The sequence below is a fragment of the Eulemur rufifrons genome, chromosome 21 (assembly GCF_041146395.1).
Source record: "Eulemur rufifrons isolate Redbay chromosome 21, OSU_ERuf_1, whole genome shotgun sequence".
Lineage (NCBI taxonomy): Eukaryota > Metazoa > Chordata > Mammalia > Primates > Lemuridae > Eulemur > Eulemur rufifrons.
The window spans coordinates 14044448-14063361 of record NC_091003.1 but is presented as its reverse complement, the minus strand read 5'-3'; positions in this window follow the sequence as shown (position 1 = coordinate 14063361).

Genomic DNA, 18914 nt, shown 5'->3' with positions numbered 1-18914 from the left:
TTAGCACTTATACATTTCCATGAATGACCTCATTAAACATATGAGTCAGAAACCACTGTTATCTCTACTTCACAGGTTTCAGGAGGTTTAATAATTCTTGGTCCAAGGGCTACAAGAAAAGTCTTATACACAGCCCCTGCCCTCGAGGAACATTCAGGACAGAAAGAAACACAGGCTGTAAGCTTGGGTCTGGCCAAGTCCCACACTCAGAGCAGGGGAGCTGAGGGAATTCAGAGACACAGTCGCTGAGCTGGGGTGCTCTAAGCACCCCCTACTGCGGCAGTTCTGGGCCAGGAGACATGAGAGGAGTTGATCTCCCAGGAAGCCCTTAGGGCCCAGACTCAGAGCATAAGGGCTCTGAGTTCAAATCCCAGCTTCAGCACCTACCCGGTATACTGCTTGGGCAGGTCCTGTCACCTGTCTGAGCCTCAGTTTTCTCACCTGCAAAGTGGGGTTATTAATGATTAAAAATGCAGGTCCCCTCCATAGTGATTCAGGGACCTATATGTGGGTTGCTGACATAAGCAATCTTTAAAAATTCCCTACCAAAGTGTGCTGAGGAGTACAACTTACTCTGAAATGTATCAAAAAAAAAAAAAAGAAAAATGGGCCGATCAATAGAAACGTGATAAAGCAAGAAAAAATAAAAATAGAAGTGGTAGAATCTAGTGGTGGATAAAATTCTTTCCACTTTGCTATAGGTTTGAAACTTTTCATAATAAAATGTCGGGGCGGGGGGAACCTCCCGACAAGTGATTCTTGCCTGATGCAAATTGTCCCTGTCGGCTTCTTTGATGAGTCACTCTGATGCCCAAAGCAAGAGAGAGGTGGGACAGAGTGAGGCAGAGGCCAGAAGTATTTATTTTTCCAGGATTCCCTACCTGGGGCATTTCAGTCTTCTCTTTGCTTTTTCCCTTTGTTTGGGAGCTGTCGGGGACAGAGAGCATGTCCCCAACAAGGTTCTCAGCTGGGAAGGCTGACTTTGATAGTGAGATAGTGGGAACAGGCTACAGGTACCCGGGGGAGAGACAGAGACAGATGTCATCGGGTGCAAGATATATCTCACAGCCACCAGATGTGACTCCACTGTGGGGCACATGATATTTCCCAGGGCTTTGGAAATCACTCCCATTCATCACCCTTTATGCTTCTGATTCATCTTGCAGGCAAGACAAGCCGTTTTACGCGGAAGCAAGAAAGATTCCTTTTATAGCCCTCTGAATCAGTGGGCTGTTTATTCTCTCCCTCCAAAGGCTTCTGTCAGCTCATGCTGGATCTGTCCTAACGTGCTTCCCTCCAGCAGACAAGGCCACAAGCCGCAAACCTCACTGGTAATTCACCCAGGCTCAGAGAGGTGGCCACGCCATAGTCAAAATAACAGGGGTCATGGTTAACAAGGTCTCTTTTCCTTGGAGATACCCAGGAAATTGCAAGAGGACACTGGGCATCAGTCAAGCGCTCAACAGGAGAAAACCAGCATCTATTCTGAAGTTTATTCATTCCTTTAACTTGACTTCTTTGTAGAGTTCAATGCCCCACACACCCGAAGACAGTCACTATCTTTAGCATAAAGCCCGACCCATTGTAAATATTCAATAAATTTTTGAATGAATAAATGAGTGGACAATACCCTTGTCTTCATGGATTAATAACATACTACAAGGCATCATTTATTGAGTAAATTGCATACTAAGTTATGGCAAACTGTTTATAAAAATGGCTCTAATGATTCCCGTCCCTGCGTCTAACTCCTTTGCAATGTGACTTTGTATCCCCCACCCATTAAGAGATGGAGTCTGTTTTTCCACCCCTGAATCTTGACTGGCTTTGTGACTTATTTTAGTCAACAGGATATGATAAAAGACTGTGTTACATACATAATACCATTTAACCCTTGCAAACAGTCCTCTAAAATAAGTGTGATGGATACAATGATTTGTCTTTCAAGATACGTTCTTTCCTCATTCCACAGTAAGAGAGTTTTAGCTAGGACATCGCTGCCCAGCCAGGAACTAAATTTCTCAGCTCCCTGTGCAGTCATGTGTGGTAATGTGAGTGCTGTCTTACCAAGCATTGAAAGAGTGGAAATGATGTTGCAAATTCTACCTCAATTGCTTAAGAGAAAATCTCTAGCTTTGAAATTCTGCTATTTTCCCTTTCCTGCTGACTAGATGGGGAGAACTAGAATGACGATGTGTTGGAAACAGCAGAACCCATTAGCTCGAGTCCCTGAATGTTCCTTGGAGGGAACATACTTTCGACTATCACATGGACAAGAAATAAACTTCTAACTTGTTGAAGCCACTATGCTGTGGAGCCTGTTTGTTATAGCAGCTAGTATTGTCCTAATGCAACAGAGACTTCTTTTTTCTCTCCTTCCCTTCCTTCTTCCCTCCCTCTCTCTCTCTTTCTCTTTTTCTCTTTCCTTCTGTCTTTCTCTTTCTTTCTCTTTCTCTCTTTCTTTCTTTCTTTCTGACAGGGTCTTGCTGTCTTCCAGACTACAGTACAGCATCAGCATCGTACCTCACTGCAACCTCAAACTCCTGTGATCAAGTGATCCTCCTACCTCAGCCTCCCAAGTAGCTGGGACTACAGGCACATGCCACCATGCCCAGCTAAGTTTTCTATTTTTTGTAGAGACAAGGTTGCACTTTTGCTCAGGCTGGTCTTGAACTCCTGGCCTCAAGCGATTCTCTTCCCTCGGCCTCCCAGTGTGCTAGGATTACAGGCATGAGCCATGCGCCAGGCCCTGCAACAGGGATTTTCATTTTCATTTTACAGGGGAGGAAGCAGAGGTTCAGAAAGGTGACACGACTGGCCTCCAAATTGCACTATTCCAGGATAGTAGCCACTAACCACGTGTAGCCATTTAAGTTTAAATTAATTAAAATTAAAATTAATAAAATTCCAGTTCTTCCATCATACTAACCACATTTTAGTGTTCAACAGCCACATGTGGCTGGCTGGTGGCTACCATATTGGACAGCACAGATATAGAACATTTCCATCATCACAGAATGTTCTACCAGATAGCAGAGGCAGAACCGTGATTGTAACTGAGGTCTGAGAGACTTCCGTGCTTTGCTTGTCTGCCTCCCTCCTGCTACGCAGAGCTCTTTTCAAGAGTTGCTCCCCTGGTGCACGGACACGTTTGTTTACAGATCATTATTATCTATTTGTCAGAAAGGCTTGGGGGAAGTGGAGACTTATAATTAAAGGGTGACAACAGCTGGCAAGAGGATCAATGAGAAAAAAAGAAGTCATCTCTGAAATGTGCACACTAAGTCATTAAGAAAATATCTCTTGATTTGCCAAAGCTGGACATGCAACAACATAGATGTCTCCACCTTCACTCAAACCTTTAAAGCAGGGTGACCCACCCTAGATAAGATTAACTGCTCCTTTCCTCGAAACTGCTAAGAAAAGGACTCATATTGATCTGTCTGAGATGGTTACCGTTGAAGAAAGCATGTCGGTCCACAGCAACAGGGCTGCTGAGCACCACTGGATATAGTCACCACATTGGGCTAGCTGGGTGAGACAGTGGAATAAGGAGGACAGGGTGATCAGCTAAAGAAGAGAAAACCCATGGGACAATGTCCCAAAGGAGAAACAGGGCATGGTGGTGTGGCTAACAGTGTCATCCCTCCCCTGTCTTCCAGCCACAAGCCAGGCTCAAGCTAAGCACACAGGTCCTCCTCCTTTCTCCTCTCACTTAATTCTAAGGCTGATCAAGATGGAAAACATAATCATGTGCTTCACAAATAGTGGTCAAGTAGCTACTGTGTGCTAGCCAGTGTTCTTGGCACTGTGGAGATACGGCAGTGGATAGGGTCCTTGCCTTCAAAGAGGTAGTCTAGTTAGGAAGACAGAGAAGTACACAGGACATTAGAATCGAGGGCGATCATTTCTGAGCTAGAGGAAGACATGGAATTGGGGTTGTGGGAACAAAGAGGCGGGCAACTGTAATGGGCTCAGTTGTGTCCCCCCACCATTCATATGTTGAAGTCTTAACCCCCAGGACCTCAGAATGTGGCTATATTTAAAGATAGGGCTTTTAAAAGAGATAAGTAAGGTAAAACGAGGTCATAATCTAATTTAATTGGTGTCCTTATAAGAAGAGGAGATTAGGACACAGACTGAGAGGTGACCACGTGAGGACCCAGCAAGAAGGTGGCCATCTGCAAGCCAAGCAGAGGCTTTAGGATACATCCTGGAGGGGCTTGCGAGTCAAATGAGAGAATTTGGTCTGTATCTTGGAGGCACTGGGGAGTCACTGGCGGGATAAAGCACAGGCATGGCATGACCAGGCTGCGTTTTCTAAAGATCACCTCCAATGCACCCACATGATGGGTTTCAGGGGCAAGAGGGGAGGCTGGGAGACATGTTGAGGGGCTGGGCAGTGGTCTGGATCAGAGATGCCAGTGGCTTGGAAGCAGCAGGAAGGAAATGTTCAGATTGGAGAGATATTTAGGGAGACATGGTGGCTCAAAGGGAGAGAGGAAAATCCTTAATTTGGTCCCCAGTCATAGACTATGAGCTGAGGATTCAAGAGGGAGAATTACATTTAGGAGGTGAAGATGGAGGCATGGGGAGGTGAGCGAGGAAAAGAAAGCAGCAAATAAGGGACATGTTGCCTGGTTAGCTACCAGTGTGGACAAGGGGAGCTTAATCCTGCGGGGGAGCCCTGGGGGTCAGTATAGGACATCCCACTCCAGCAGCAAGGGAGCCGGGGTCTTTATACACAGCTCCTGCCAGTATCAGCTGAAGGCTGCTTCTAGGGGGTGGGTACCAATTCTCCAGCACATCTGAGCCACCACAGAGTGACAGAGTGGGCTGTAGTGACAAGAGAAACCTCAGACCACAAAATGCAGGAGCAGGTGGACGAAAGCCTGTCTGATGTGACCTGAAGTGGTAAGGAGGAGAGATATGCTTAGGGTATGGTGTCTGTCCCAGGAATCTAGGGTGTCCCAGAACCTTAGCTTGGGTATCCAGATGCAGTACTTTATGTGCTGAATCAATGAAGGGGGCGGGGGAGGAGGAGGAGGAGGCGGCGGTGGCGGCAGCGGCGATGATTATTTAAGACTCACTGCCACCTATGGTGGTCCCCAGTGGGCAGTTGGGATACGGGTTTGGAGGACCATGGAGAGCTCCATGCTATGAAGCCAGCAGAGGAGCTGACAGCATGGCTGGCATCTAAAGCCACGGGAGAGGACGCGATGGCCCAGAGAGAACACTCAGCATGAAGAGAAGACCCCCAAATGGACCCCGGAAGAACCCCCTCCCCATCCAACATCCAAGTCCCGAAACTCCACCTCTGGTCCTATGCAGCTCAGGCTGCTGAGACCATCCATTAACCGAGCTGTAGATAAAAATCTCAGGGCAGCACAGGGGAAAGTGATAACTAAGAAGAAGTATCTGAATTAAGGAAATAATTCTCTGGCATTTTTTAATTAAAACCTTCAACCCAAGAAGCTTGTTAATTTCAGCTGCGGCAAGTGGTTCTGCAGCCACTCAGCATCCTACTGCCCGTGCACGGTCTGAACCGGCTGCCTCCGATGTCCCTAAGTTGTGATGTCGTCGCGCTTTGGGTGGCAGGCGGGTGATTACAGCCAGATGGGAAGCCAGCCCCTCCAGAAGCAGGTTCCTGTTGAAGTATTGCAGCCAGCAGGAGGCTGGAGGGAATCCTACGACCTTCTCACTCCCACATCCCTCACCAACTCCCTCCTCAGATTAGACGCATTTGAAGGACAAACAAGAAAAATCTCAGTTGCAGCATGATTGGCAAAGAGACTATCAAGACAGACCGGTCGAGCTTGCCCCACTGCATGAATAAATAAGTAATGTTAATTTCTGATTAGCTCCACAGATAGACTAATAACAGCGGCTAATATTTACTGAGTTCTTGGCACGTGCCAAGCATTCACTGTGCTCTTTGCTTTTATTATCTCATGTCATTCTTGCACTAAGCCTGTGAGTTTGGTAGTATTGTCATCCCCATTTTACCAATAATGAAACTGAGGCTTACAGAGCTATAGTGACTTGCGTAAGGTCCCATGCTAGCAAGTGGCAAAGCCAACAATTCCAATTGCAAATACTACACAAAAGCAGCACTTCTGAGCAAAAAACAGAAACACAGAATCTGGTGACACAAAAACTAGTTTGGAGTCACTTGCCTGCATGCCACATGTTCAATAAATGTTAGCTATTTCTATTATAATGATGATTCTATACTTCAAATGGGCTTTTAGGACTACCATCGCAAGGAGTCACGTTTAAGGATGCTTATCCCAGCATTATTAATTCATAACTGTGAAAAGTTGGAACCCATTTAGATGTCTAAAGATAGAGGATTGGTATAATAGATTTTGGGGGATCCGTACAGTGTAATAGCATGTATGTGTTAAAAATCACTTGTAGATCGGGCCCTGTGGCTCGTGCCTGTAATCCTAGTACTCTGGGAAGCCCAGGTGGGAGGATCACTCCAGGTTAGGAGTTCAAGATCAGCCCGAGCAAGAGCAAAACCCCATCTCTACAAAAAAAATAAAAAAATTAGCCGGGCATGGTGGTGTGCACCTGTAGTCCCAATGCCTGGTAAGTGCTCAGAAATATTCACTATTATTAGTGAACATTTATTTATTACAGTTTATTCATTCATTAAATAAACCAGTATTTACCGGTCACCTACTAGGTGTCAGGCAATGTTCCAGGATGGCGGGTGGGGGTGGGGAGCGGCACATCGAGAACTAAAAAGAAAAGTCCCTGTGCTCTTGGAGCTTTCATTCTGGAGGGGAGACAGGCACCAAACAAACAAAACAAACAAATAAAAACTAAGAGATACCAGCTAGGGAGAAGTGCTTTAAGGAGAACTGAGAATAGGCAGGGGAATGGCCGTGCAAAGGCCCTGAGGTGGGAACTGTGGAGGGACTGAGGGACATAGTGGAGCAGAGCAGGTGACAAGGGCAACAGGCCAAGGTGAGGGCCAAGAGAGGGGTGGAGCCCAGTGTGTCTGGCTTTATGGGCCAAGGTCAGAAGATCGAATTTTATTCAATGACCTCTGCAAGCCTCTGTAGGGTTTCCAGCAAGGGGCAATGTCACCTTCTTTAGGTTATTCTAGTTATTGATTGACTTGATGTATCCTCCTGTGTCCTGTAAACTCTGAGAGCAGAAATCAAGCCTAATTCATTTTTACAACCCCCTCCCTCCAGGTCCTAAGAAACTGCCCCTGGGCCCCTGCAAATATTTGTTGAATGACTAAAGACACAAAGAAAAGATGGATGGACCTGTTTTCCTTAAATTTGTCTTAAACCTCCTCCTGGCTCTGCTGCAGTCTCAGAGGGAAAGGACTGTCAACATGGCTCACACTCTCTCATCTCTGCCAGACAAGCCCTGGGGCTGGTGCGGGGAGATTCTTCCCTCCACCAGCAGGAGATGGATGGGCCAGCTCCGCCACCCTCCCGCCTGAGACCCTCCATGACCAAGGGCCTGCGCGAGAGCGATGATGGGGAAGCAGAGCTGTGGGTGAAATGATCGGCCATTTGTTCCCAGCATGGAGGAGCTGGCAGCTTGGCACAAGATAAATCGGGCCCTTGGAATTCTAAACGAACCTGCTTCCCTGGGTGAAGTAGCCAGGGTTCAAGCCCAGCCCAGATGCGTGGCCCTGGAAGGCATTGCAGAGAGACTCTGGTACCCAAGATGCAGCCAGGGCGGGATTCAGAGGGGAGCCCCAGGCAGGCTCCGTCGCTCTGACTTCAGGATGAAAGAAATACCCAGCCCCCTGCTGAACCCTCTTCCCATGCTCTTGTTCTCTCTCTTTCCATCTCTCTCTCTTTCAACCTCCCCCCTACACACACACACACACACACACACACACACGCACACACACACACACACACATGTTCCATCATTGTTTACTACTGCCTCCTGGGGTTCTGACATCTGCCTTCCGTCACTCCATACTAATGCAGGGATGGCACTTAAGTTTCATCTGCTTGCCTGTTCAGATTGACAGACAGCGGCTGCCTGTGTTAAGAAGGCTCCTGAGGTTTCATCAGGGCGTTCAGAAGGAGAGAAGTTGTGATTGATTGATTAGCGAGTGACATCTATCAGGACATAGGATGGGGAGGTTGAGGGTCTAGTACTACAAACTTTTCATCCTTGATTTAAGGCCTAGAAACTCTTGTCCCACAGAGAGAAAAAGGAAAAAAAAAGTTTTTTTCTGTAATGCATGTGAGTCTGGTTTTAATTTTGCCTCAGTGGAATAATAATAATAATAACATCCATCATAATCAAGTGCTTAAAATATGCCAGTCCTGGAGCTAAGTGCTTTACATACACTATCTTATTTAATCTATATTACTACCGTAAGGATATCATCATAACTATTTGACACATGAGAAAATCCTGCTTGGAAAGATAAAGTGACTTGCCCAAGGACCCTAGTAAGTGGTGGGGCCAGGATTTATTTGATCCCAGTGCTGTCTGACTCCAGAGGAATAATTCCATACCCTCCTCAAGCAGCTTGTGTCTGCATTTCAAAAACCTACCCTCACAATAAGCTCTCTCCTGTAGTCAGCCTATATTCCCTTTCTGCAATAAAAACACAGTCCCTTTTAGAACTTCCACAATCTAAATTCAAGTTCTCAGAGACCCTGAAGCTCAGCCTCCCAATACAGTGGCCACTCATCACATGTGGCCAAATCTGAACTGAGCTGTGCTTGTAAAACATGTAAAATACACACCCGATCTTAAAGATGCAGTAGGAGAAGAACGTAAGCATCACACTAACCATGTTTTATATTGATCACATGCTGAAATTATAATTCCCTGGATACACCGGGTTACATAAAATGTAGTATTAAAAGTAATTTCGCCTGTTTCTTTTCCCCTTTCGGGAATGTGGCTACTAGAAAATGTAAGATGACACGTGTGGCTTGCATTTGTGGCTTGTGAAATGTTTCTATTGGATGGCACAGCTCTTGAGATCAGCCAATCCTATCATTTTTTAACAGGTAAGGAAATTGCCCACCAGAGAGGTGAAATGACTGGCCTAGAGACACAGCACTTTCGACAGCAGATAAAGGACCACATCCTAGTTTTCTCGTCCTCAAATCCTACGCCCTTTCTTCCTTAGTGGAAGAGCAGCTGGCTGGAAGCCCCTTTTTTCTTTCTTTCAAACATACTTTCACACTGGGAAAAAAATGAATTTAGACCAAACAGGAAAACAGCCATTTTTTTTTTTCCTCATCCGATCCTTTATGGAACACGAGAGGGCTGTACCCAGCGGTGGTCACGATGCCTCGACTGCCTTAGCATGGAGGCCCCCGGGGAGCCCAGGGGCTTCAGTGCACCCAACCCACATAGGAAGGTGTTCTAGTTGTGCCTCCTGCTGGGAACCAGGCCACATCCCCAGGAAGTGTGATCTCAGAGGCAGCAGCCTACACACATCCTTTCCAGGGCCCTGGGAGTCTGGGAAACATGTGGAACTTCCATGCCTCCTGAACAACTCTGCTGTTAGCTATCGCTTCCATTGGTTCTGAGAGCCTTGAGCCAGAGCGATGTGACGTCCCGCTCCTACTGCCTACCAGATCCTTTCTGCTGGCTCGTGCCTCCTGGCTCCTCTACAACCGAACCACATGGCAAGGAACAGGCGTGATTTCTGCACAAACTGAGGCTGGTGAGTGCTTTGAAATCCAATTCAGGCAGCAGAGTTACAGTCCTGAAATTCAGATCTCACTGCCATCCACCCACTGAAAGCATCCTCAATGGCTCCCTCTTACTAGCAAGATGAAGTTCATACTCTTTAGCTGAACCACACCCAGCAAGGGGGCTCTCCACACCTCCAGGTGGCCTCTTGTAGCAGATACTGTCAGTTCAGCACTTTATCCCTCACACCCTGCTGTTCCAGTGTGCTTCAGACCACGTCCGACACCACCACACGCAGCTCACTGCCCAAGGGCCTTCTCAAACGTCAGAAGGTCACTCTGCCAGACAGCAGGAAGTGCTGGGGAATTAACACCTTAAAGGAACAGCCCTCAGCCAATGACCAAAGGGAGTTGACACATGGATACCCCAGCTCCCTTGTCCCTTCGCAAGATAATTCTGCAGTGTACACCCCTGGGATAAAGCTCCAACTGCCCTCCCTGTATTGGCTGCCCTTGGTTTCTTACCTCTGTTTCCCAGTCTGCTTCCTTGTGATCACCTCCCTAATAAAGCTCTTGCACTGTCATCCTTATCTCAGGATTGGCTTTTGGGGGAACCCACCTAAGACACCTCCCAAACACAGCTTCCCTCGCCTTCCTGCTGATTTCCATTGGGAATGGGCGTTTACTACCACCCGGTTATCTAGCAACCACATGGGGTGGCTGGCGCTGATTCTGCCCCGCTCTGGGCATGGGTGTTGAGCCAATGGATGAATCCCATCCTCCCCACCTCCTCCAGCCGTAGATATTGGTTAAAAAATGGACATGTCACTGAATTCAGTTTAATGAGAAAGAGTGAGATGCAAGATTGATCCCCTCTCTCCCGTGGGGTGTAAATAAGGAAATTGATGTCCCCAGGAAAGGTTCTGATTGATTTAGTGATTGATTGATTGATGGGGGGGGAAGGTCTCTCTGTCACCCAGGCTGGAGTGCAGCAGCACAATCATAGCTCATTGTAACCTTGAACTCCCAGGCTCAAGCAATCCTCCCACCTGAGTCTCCAGAGTAGCTAGAACTACAGGGGCACCCCAACACACCCAGCTAACTTTTGTTGTTGTTGTTGTTGTTGTTGTTGTTGTTGTAGAGATGCTATCTTGCCCAGACTGGTCTCAAACTCTTGGCCTCAAGTGATCCTCCTGCCTCAGCCTCCCAAAGCGCTGGGATTACAGGTGTGAGCCACCGCATCTGGTCCTGACACATCTCTTTTGACTACAAGGGAAGGGAGTCCCCAGATGACCCAGGTAAAGCAGACAGAGGAGAACCTTGGTAGGGGTGGGTTGAGGATATGATCTTGATGACAATGTTGAGCTACCGGATCCAGGTTTGCTTGGGTCCACACTCAACTTCTGGACTTTTGGTTATAGTCATCCCACACACTTCTTTGATTTTAAGTAAATTTTACATCTGTAGCAGACGAGTCACCTGCCTGTTGCCCTACACTGGGGCGGCCTGAGGTGCTCTGTCAATCCCCAAATAGCTGCTTTGGGAGCTCTCCCACTGCTTGCACACCTTTCTGGAATTCCTATGGGTCTGCTGAAGATTAGCGAGGGTCCTTATGGCAGCATTCTTACAGAGGGGACAAACAGGATGGCACGAAGCCCAGGGAGAGCCTTGATGCCATTTACAGTGGCAGGACAAGCTGGGAAGGTCTGGAGGCCCAGGCGGGGTTGGTTCCCTATATGTGACTGGATATCCAGGCTAGACAAGCCATACCGAGGGCAGTGGGCTGTTCCCCACAAGGCTGGGCTCAAATGCTGTCCCTCACAGCCATTGGCCTGGACCTCTGCCTCCCACTAGAGTGGACCTCTCAGGAATGGAGCATAGGTTTTCAAATCCCCAGCCTCCAGCCCTTTTCTCTTGCCCTGGCCCTGGGTCCTGCCTTGTCCATTTTTAAGCTCATGATTCAAATTTCCTTATGCTACCATATTTAATGGCACATCAGAAAGAGAGTGTTGGAAAGGAACCCACAACTTCAGCAAGCCACAACATGCCAGGGAGGGCCGTCTCTGGAAAACAAAAGTGAGTTGCCCTTCCCTAAAGGGGAGAAGGAATATTCTTATTCCTCCCAGAAGGTCACCTTCCACCCAAGTGTTAGCCAAAACACTGATGCTAATAATGCTGGAGGGAGTGGATGGGTTACTATGTACTGTATGACACTGCAATCTCAAATTACAAGATGGCCCAATGTGCTAGGATCATCCAAAGGCCACCATCTTGTATCTTGGCTTCCAGAAGCCTGTGTGCTCCTGGAGGGCAGGAATGGTTTATTCAGCTCTGTTTGCCCAACACTGAGCTTTATGCATGGCCTGTATTCACCAGCATCCTCTGCATTGGACTAGGGCTGGACTCAGACACTCTCAAGCCAGAAAAGAACACTTGTTCCTACACTTCCACCACTCCATGCCCAATGCTATCCCTCATTTAAGCTGTGACTCTGAAATACAAGTTTGCAATATAACACCCCTCCACCATTAGAGGAATGGAGTGTATCAAATTCAGATGGGTCCAGAAGGAGAGGTGAGAATTTACCATTAACAATTATTGAGCTCTTACATGGACTGGGCACTGGGCTAGATGTTTCACATGAATTATCTCCTTTATTTCTTATAATATTCGTACAAGGTGGTTTTTAATACTACAATAATCCTCATTTTATAGTTGAAGAAAACTCAGAATCATAAAAGATTAAATCCTGTAGTTCAGGGTAACACAGCCAGCCAATGCCAGGATTCAAGATCAAGCACTCTGACTTCAGAACTTGCCCCGTCAACCTGTGCTCCTCACTGGGTCCCCTTGGGGAGCATCAGAACTATTGAAAGACATACTTGGGAAAGAAGGCATTTCTTCCTCTTGGAAAACTACATCATACAATGTTTCCCAGCTGAACCTCCAAGAGAGAATTTCTTCCGGAACTAAAAATGAGTCTGGTTTCCTTCAAGGGAAGCCGATATTTTTGATGTCATCAGAAAAGATACTCAGCGTGGTTCTCTGTTCCATTTCAGACTCCTTCTATTTGGGCCATATCCTTACAAAAAATGAAGGATCTGCTCCCTTCCTTGGGTATCTCCTCCAGAGGCCACACCTACTATTCTGTCTCATCCATCCATTCACAAATCATTACTGAGCACCTCCCGCGGATCAGGCGCTGTGTCGGGCATCATGTCACTGCAGCCAACATCCTATCTACAGTTCGTCCCTCCAGAGTCTACAATGCAGAAGGTGGTTGCTGTGTTTTCAGGTCTCTTCACAAAGTATCACTTTTTTTTTTTTTTTTTTAATTTGGGGGCTGTGCTGAGGGAGGGGAAACAAGATGTAGGTAGGAAACATTTTCAGTATAACCCTCGGGGGGGCGGGGGGTGGATTAAATGCAGTAGACAGAGAACTACACTGGGGTCAGTCCCACCACAGATACAGGAAACGCAGCAAGTTCTACAGCCAGAGCCACCCTCCTGCCTCCCCTGGGCGGCGGATCCTGATGGCTTGGGCATCAGCAATCAGAATGGACGCAGGCGTCTCTGTATGAGGGAGCTCGTCCAGAACTCTCTGCGCTCCCCAAATGCTTTTCCTCCAGGCTCAGCAAAAAGCCTCCCTAGCAGACTGCTAACGGCCTCTCTCTCACTGCAGCTCTGCCTTTCTGGAATTTGGAGGGGAGGAGCTCCACTTTGGGAGGCCATTGGGGCTGACCTTGGGTTCCAGACAAAAAGACGCAGCTCTGGATGGAACTGCTTGTGAATTTGGTCCCAAATGGAGCAGCATCTTCCCAGGGCCTCAAATCGAGCTTCCCTTTGACCCTCAGGGAGTTATTCTGCTCTATTAGGCAAAAAAAAAAAAAAAAAAAACCCAAGAACAGAGAATGTGGCTACTAATGCCATCTTCATAGAGTTGCCGAGAGCACGAATTGTGATTGTGTATGTACAGCACGTGGCTTGAAACTGGCCGCCGGAAGTATCTGACAGCCAGTCGTGGCTTAGCCAGCCCTCTCGCTCTCAAACGGAAGCTGGGTACTCACGCAGCACGTGACCATGCCTCCGTAGTCACAGCTGATTGGACAGGAATGGGCACATGACCTAAGGGTGACCAATCCTGAGACTGCTGGCAAACAAGTTGCATGGCAGCTTCAAAAGGCGGAGCTAGGCCAGCGTTTCTGGAAGGGCAAGACGCATGCAGTTAGTGGTACCAGAAATGACCTTGGTGGACACACGTGATGTTTTTAATTGTTACGCTTTTTATTTTACTCTGTATCAGGAAAACCTTGGTTTCCCATTTATGATACTGATAAAAAGTTCCCTCATAATATTAAATTTTACAAGGAGTTGATTTTTTTAAAGCATATTAACTTTTCAGTCCAGCTGGTAGTAGTCTATGGTGAATACTGCAAGGGTGGCGGGCGGATGAGTGACACATGACAAAGTCTTAAGGTCTGCATTCCTTCCTCAGGAATTAGAAACCAAGGAAGTGAGAGGCTGGGGTAGGTGGCCAGGGCTGAAGGAGAAAGGCTACCGTGGGGTTGAGTTGGAACCACAGCAAACCAAGGCCATGCTCCTTGCAGCCACGAGGGAGAGGAAACAGCAAAACTGGTTGGTGGTGAGATAGAGACTCGAGAAAATGTGCAGAAAGGAGGAGAGAGAGAAAAAAAAAAAACAGCAACGGAGATAAAGGTAGCAGTGGAGACAGAGATTAAGAGAAAGGCAAAGACACAAACAGAGCCAGGTAGAGATGCCCTGAGTTATTGACCTCTGTGGACTTCCTGGTTCTACCTCCACTCCACACATACCCTTACAATAAATCTTGCTTTCTTTTTCTTGAGATACCTTGAGTGGGTCCCTGTTGCTTACATCAGAAAGCTTAACAGAACGGATGGCTGTGAAGGAGGAACTGCATTTTGAAGATTCCCTGGCACCAGACAGCAAGCACATGGAAACCTAAAAGCAGGCAGTGGGGTGGGGGGCTTTGCAGGTCCTTAAAGTAACAGGAGGGAGGAGGGTAAGACAAGTGAGGTGCCAGGGAGAAATTTAAGGAGACCCTCACTCACAAGCTCAGACATCAAATTCCAGCAGATTGGCTGATTTTTTTTTTTTTAGCTCTTCTTGAAACTCCATGGACTTTGCTGGTCAAAAAGCATTAAGTATGTGAGGCCCCACTCTATCTAAACCATGGGTATTCGTCTTTAGAACTTTGCTACTTTGGAAGCAAATTGAAAGAACCAGTTGTTATACAATTTAAATTCTGCTAATGTGTATTTACTATCTACACCCAATTATCACCAATCAATTTAACAGTTATAACTTAATGGGTGAAAATTGCAATTCTGGTGCCCTAGATCGGCATGGGGCGTTGCGGCTAATTGGGACAGAACTTATTCAGAAGGGTAATGAAAATGTAAATTCCCACACATTAATCAAACAATTATTTCTATAACAACAAGACAGCTGATTCTAAACCTAATTAGGGAATAAACAAAGTTAACCAGTGAGCAGACAACATTTACTTATCATATATGTGTCACAAGAAAAGAAATATTAGGCAATGATTCATTAAAATGTCCCAAATCTCAACCATTCCACAATATCTCATAATACAGCCTCCCAACTTCAAGAAAGCAATATATGAATTTTTATTAAAGCATTTTTTTCTGCTTTAGGGTCTAGAAGGTATCAGGGAACAAAGAAATATATTACCATGTATAATAAATAATTGTACCACTTTAAAATAGCAGAACCAAGAACTGGAAATGTATGTGGATGACATGGTGGATACCATACCACTTTGAGTTTCATCTTCAGAGGTTAGTTCTTTTCAAGTAAGAGAGAGGAGAAAAAGAAACTAATTCCAATGCAGACATAAAAATTATAAGAAGACATAAACCAAAGCGCTCACAGTGGCTGCATCAGCATGGAGGGGGACAGGTCACGTTCTGGAAACTCAATGGTCTGGCCATTATCAGCTGCTTTGCTGATTTCAGGAGTGGAAGTGGGAGGCTCAATACACTGATCTTATCACAACTATTATAGCCAAATTTTCTAGAGATGCTTTTATCCACACCCTACATAAGATGGAGAAAATGTCCATTGTTTATATCAAAGAAGAATTAATATAATTTGGAGTGAGGCTTTGAGATTATTGCAGGGGAGAGGAAGATAAAACCTATGCCACCCCCAGCCTGTGTCAGCAAACCCCCAAACTCTCTCTCTCTGCTCAATTTTCACTCCCCAGAGCCTCTAATCCTTTTTTTCTCAAAGCTTTGCATTTTTATTCTTCCAAGGACACAGTTGGCTGGGGGACTGAATGAAGAATTTGGCTTCCCTCCCTGCTTGTTCCTGAACAGATCTCCTTAAACTGCAGTTTGTGTTTATTTCCTGGCATTTGGGCCAGACAGGCAGACCCCAGAGAGATGCACATGGGAGTGACAGGAGGAAGGTCAAGTTTCACACTCAAAGAGCCGAAGCAGCTCCCCTGTTGAGACAGCACTCGAAATAACATTTGCTTTCTGTAGTGCCAATCTATAATTTCTATTCATTATGGCAACTTCAAAGAACACCAGTAAACAAATAGAAGAAAGTAAAATTCACCCAGGTCCCCACACAGACATTAGAACTCTTAACATTTTGGTAAATAACCCCACTCCTATGCATGTAGTCCTTTTTCATTGCAAAGATGGCATCATATTGTTCATATTGTGTATCATTTTCTTCTACTGGATGTATTGTGAGAATCACCTCATGCCTTGCAAATAAATTTCCATTCTTTTTAATGACTGCCTAATGGATCATTGGATGGTTATGACTTAGTCGAGTTAACCATCTCCTCTTGTTGGCTAAGTTGCCCACCCCCTGCCCTTATTATTATATAAATCATACCATTGGCAAGAACTATAGTCTTTTAAAGAGATTTCTATTCTCCCAAATATTTCTGAGATTCCTTAGGGGTGACCACACCATACTTGACACCTGTCATGCAGAGGTTGTGGTTTGGGTTCTTGGGCTGGTTGCTGCAGAGGTTGGGAGTCAGAGTTCTAATTCTATGTATGGTCTGGCCATTGTCATTTGTATATTCAGTCTCAGAATTGACAACTGCCTTTATAGGAAGCCCCATCAATACCGACAAGGTAGTTTCTGGCCCATAAGAATAAAAATCACCTAGCATCAGTACCTGTCCTGAAGTCTGAGTTATTCAGTCTTCAATAGCACTGTAAAAAGAAACATTTCCACTTACATCAGTGCTTGCCTAGAGACATTCAAACTGACTGTTGCGTTTTGTCACAAATGGTTGTAACCAACCAAAGAAGACAAAGCCCTTGGTGACCCTGAATGCCAGGCCTCATTGGAAGTAATTGAAGACTCTTTCCTGACCTACGGATGTGTGTTCAGACCGATGGGCTCATTGGTCCTGTCCCCGGGGCTAGCTTTCAACCCTCCACTAGCATAGTGCCATGAAAACCCCTTGGTAGCACTTAAAAATCCTGGTTTCATCCCCTCTGTGCATGACCTGCTCAGTGAAATTCCTCACTGACATCCTTCTGCTTAACAACTTAACAGACTCAGTTTTCTATTTTCATTCTATTTTTAGCTCATGTGGTAGGTGTGTTTTTGACTACACTGTATCTATGACCTCAACTGCAGAGTCCACACTGGGCTCCCCCAAGCTGGACACAGGTTCTTTTTAAGTTGGACTTTCCCATGCTTTCTGCAGCCACCAGAGCTTTAGGTACACCTCCCCTTCAGCCACGCTCAGTCACAGACACGCAGCGATCCCTGAAGATACGGAGTGGGATCTGGGCCGCCTGCACAGTACTGTCTAAATCCATAAAGAAAAAAAAAAAAAAAGAAAGAAATATCCCCCCATTCACTGCAAACAAAACCAAGTCTCCAGAGAATCAGGAGGAGCTTGGCCTACCCACGAGCATTCAGGATAACTGATAATTCACAGCTTTCCCTGCAACAATTGGCACCCACTTGCTTTGCACTTCTGTAGCTAAAGGACCCCTTCAGGTGGTTTTTCCAGAACAAAGGAACAGCTGGCTCCGAAGGGTATTGAAATCCTCACCACTTACCAGGCAGAAATCTGCTTCCAGTTACGAAATGAGGGTTTTTCCAGCCTCTGCTACTCCCAGTGAGTTTCTATATATATATATATATATATATATATATATACACACACACACACACACACACACACACACTTTTGTGAGTACCAGGCACCTGTTTTATAGTTATGAAAGTAGAATGGTGCAATCCACCAGTTTTGATTCATAGATTTTTCTAGTGCATTTAAAACAGGATTTTAATTGGCCTACAAAGAGCAAAAGTCTGACATAATATGGGATCATAAACTCCATGAGGTCAGGAGATATATTTTATTCAACACTCATTCACAGAGAAGAATTTTCCCAGAGCTTTGATAATAGGAGATACCCAATAAATGCGTTTTGACTGAGAAAATGAAGTCAATTTCTCAGGAGTGTTATAGGTTAAGAGAAAGATTTGGGGACCAGGTACTCAAGAATTCCTGAGACCTATATATGTTTGTGGAGGAAGAGGGAAGGGAAGGAGAAAGGAGGCAGGGAGAGAGAGGAAGGGGGGAAAAGAAAGATGATTGATTGATTGATAGATAGATCAATTGATCAATAGATTGATCTTCAAAGGAAACCCTCATTTAAGTTACCAGCAGACTGAATGTTCAGAGAGTGTAGACTATAGAGAGACAGACTCAGGAATGAGAACAAAGAGAAAGATGGGACCCAGGGTCCTACTTTGAAGGACCAGTAGTCATTGCCACCAGTGAAATGTACCCCACTCAGTACCACAGGCCTTGACCAATCATGTTAGCAACTCCTTCTTCTACCTATTCTGTAAAGCAGACCCCAATATGGGATTTAGATGGTGCTGACACACGCTGGCTGGAATTTTTGTCCAGCCTTGCTAAATTTCTCTTTAGGAAGTTACCCTTCAATCATTCCACTAGCCCCGCCCTACTTGGGAGAGGGGGGCTCTGGAGACAGACTGCCCGGCTCGGATGCCAGCTACACCACTCCATAGCTGTGTGTTCTGAGGCAAGTGGCTACACTTTTCTTGATCTTCTGCAAAATGAGGGTCACACTAATACTCACTTCATGAGTCGGACGAAACCATCCATATAAAGAAAGCACTAACTGTAGGACTGAGCACAGAGTAAATCTGTAGAAATATGAGCTGTTTTTAAAAAGACCATGTTTCC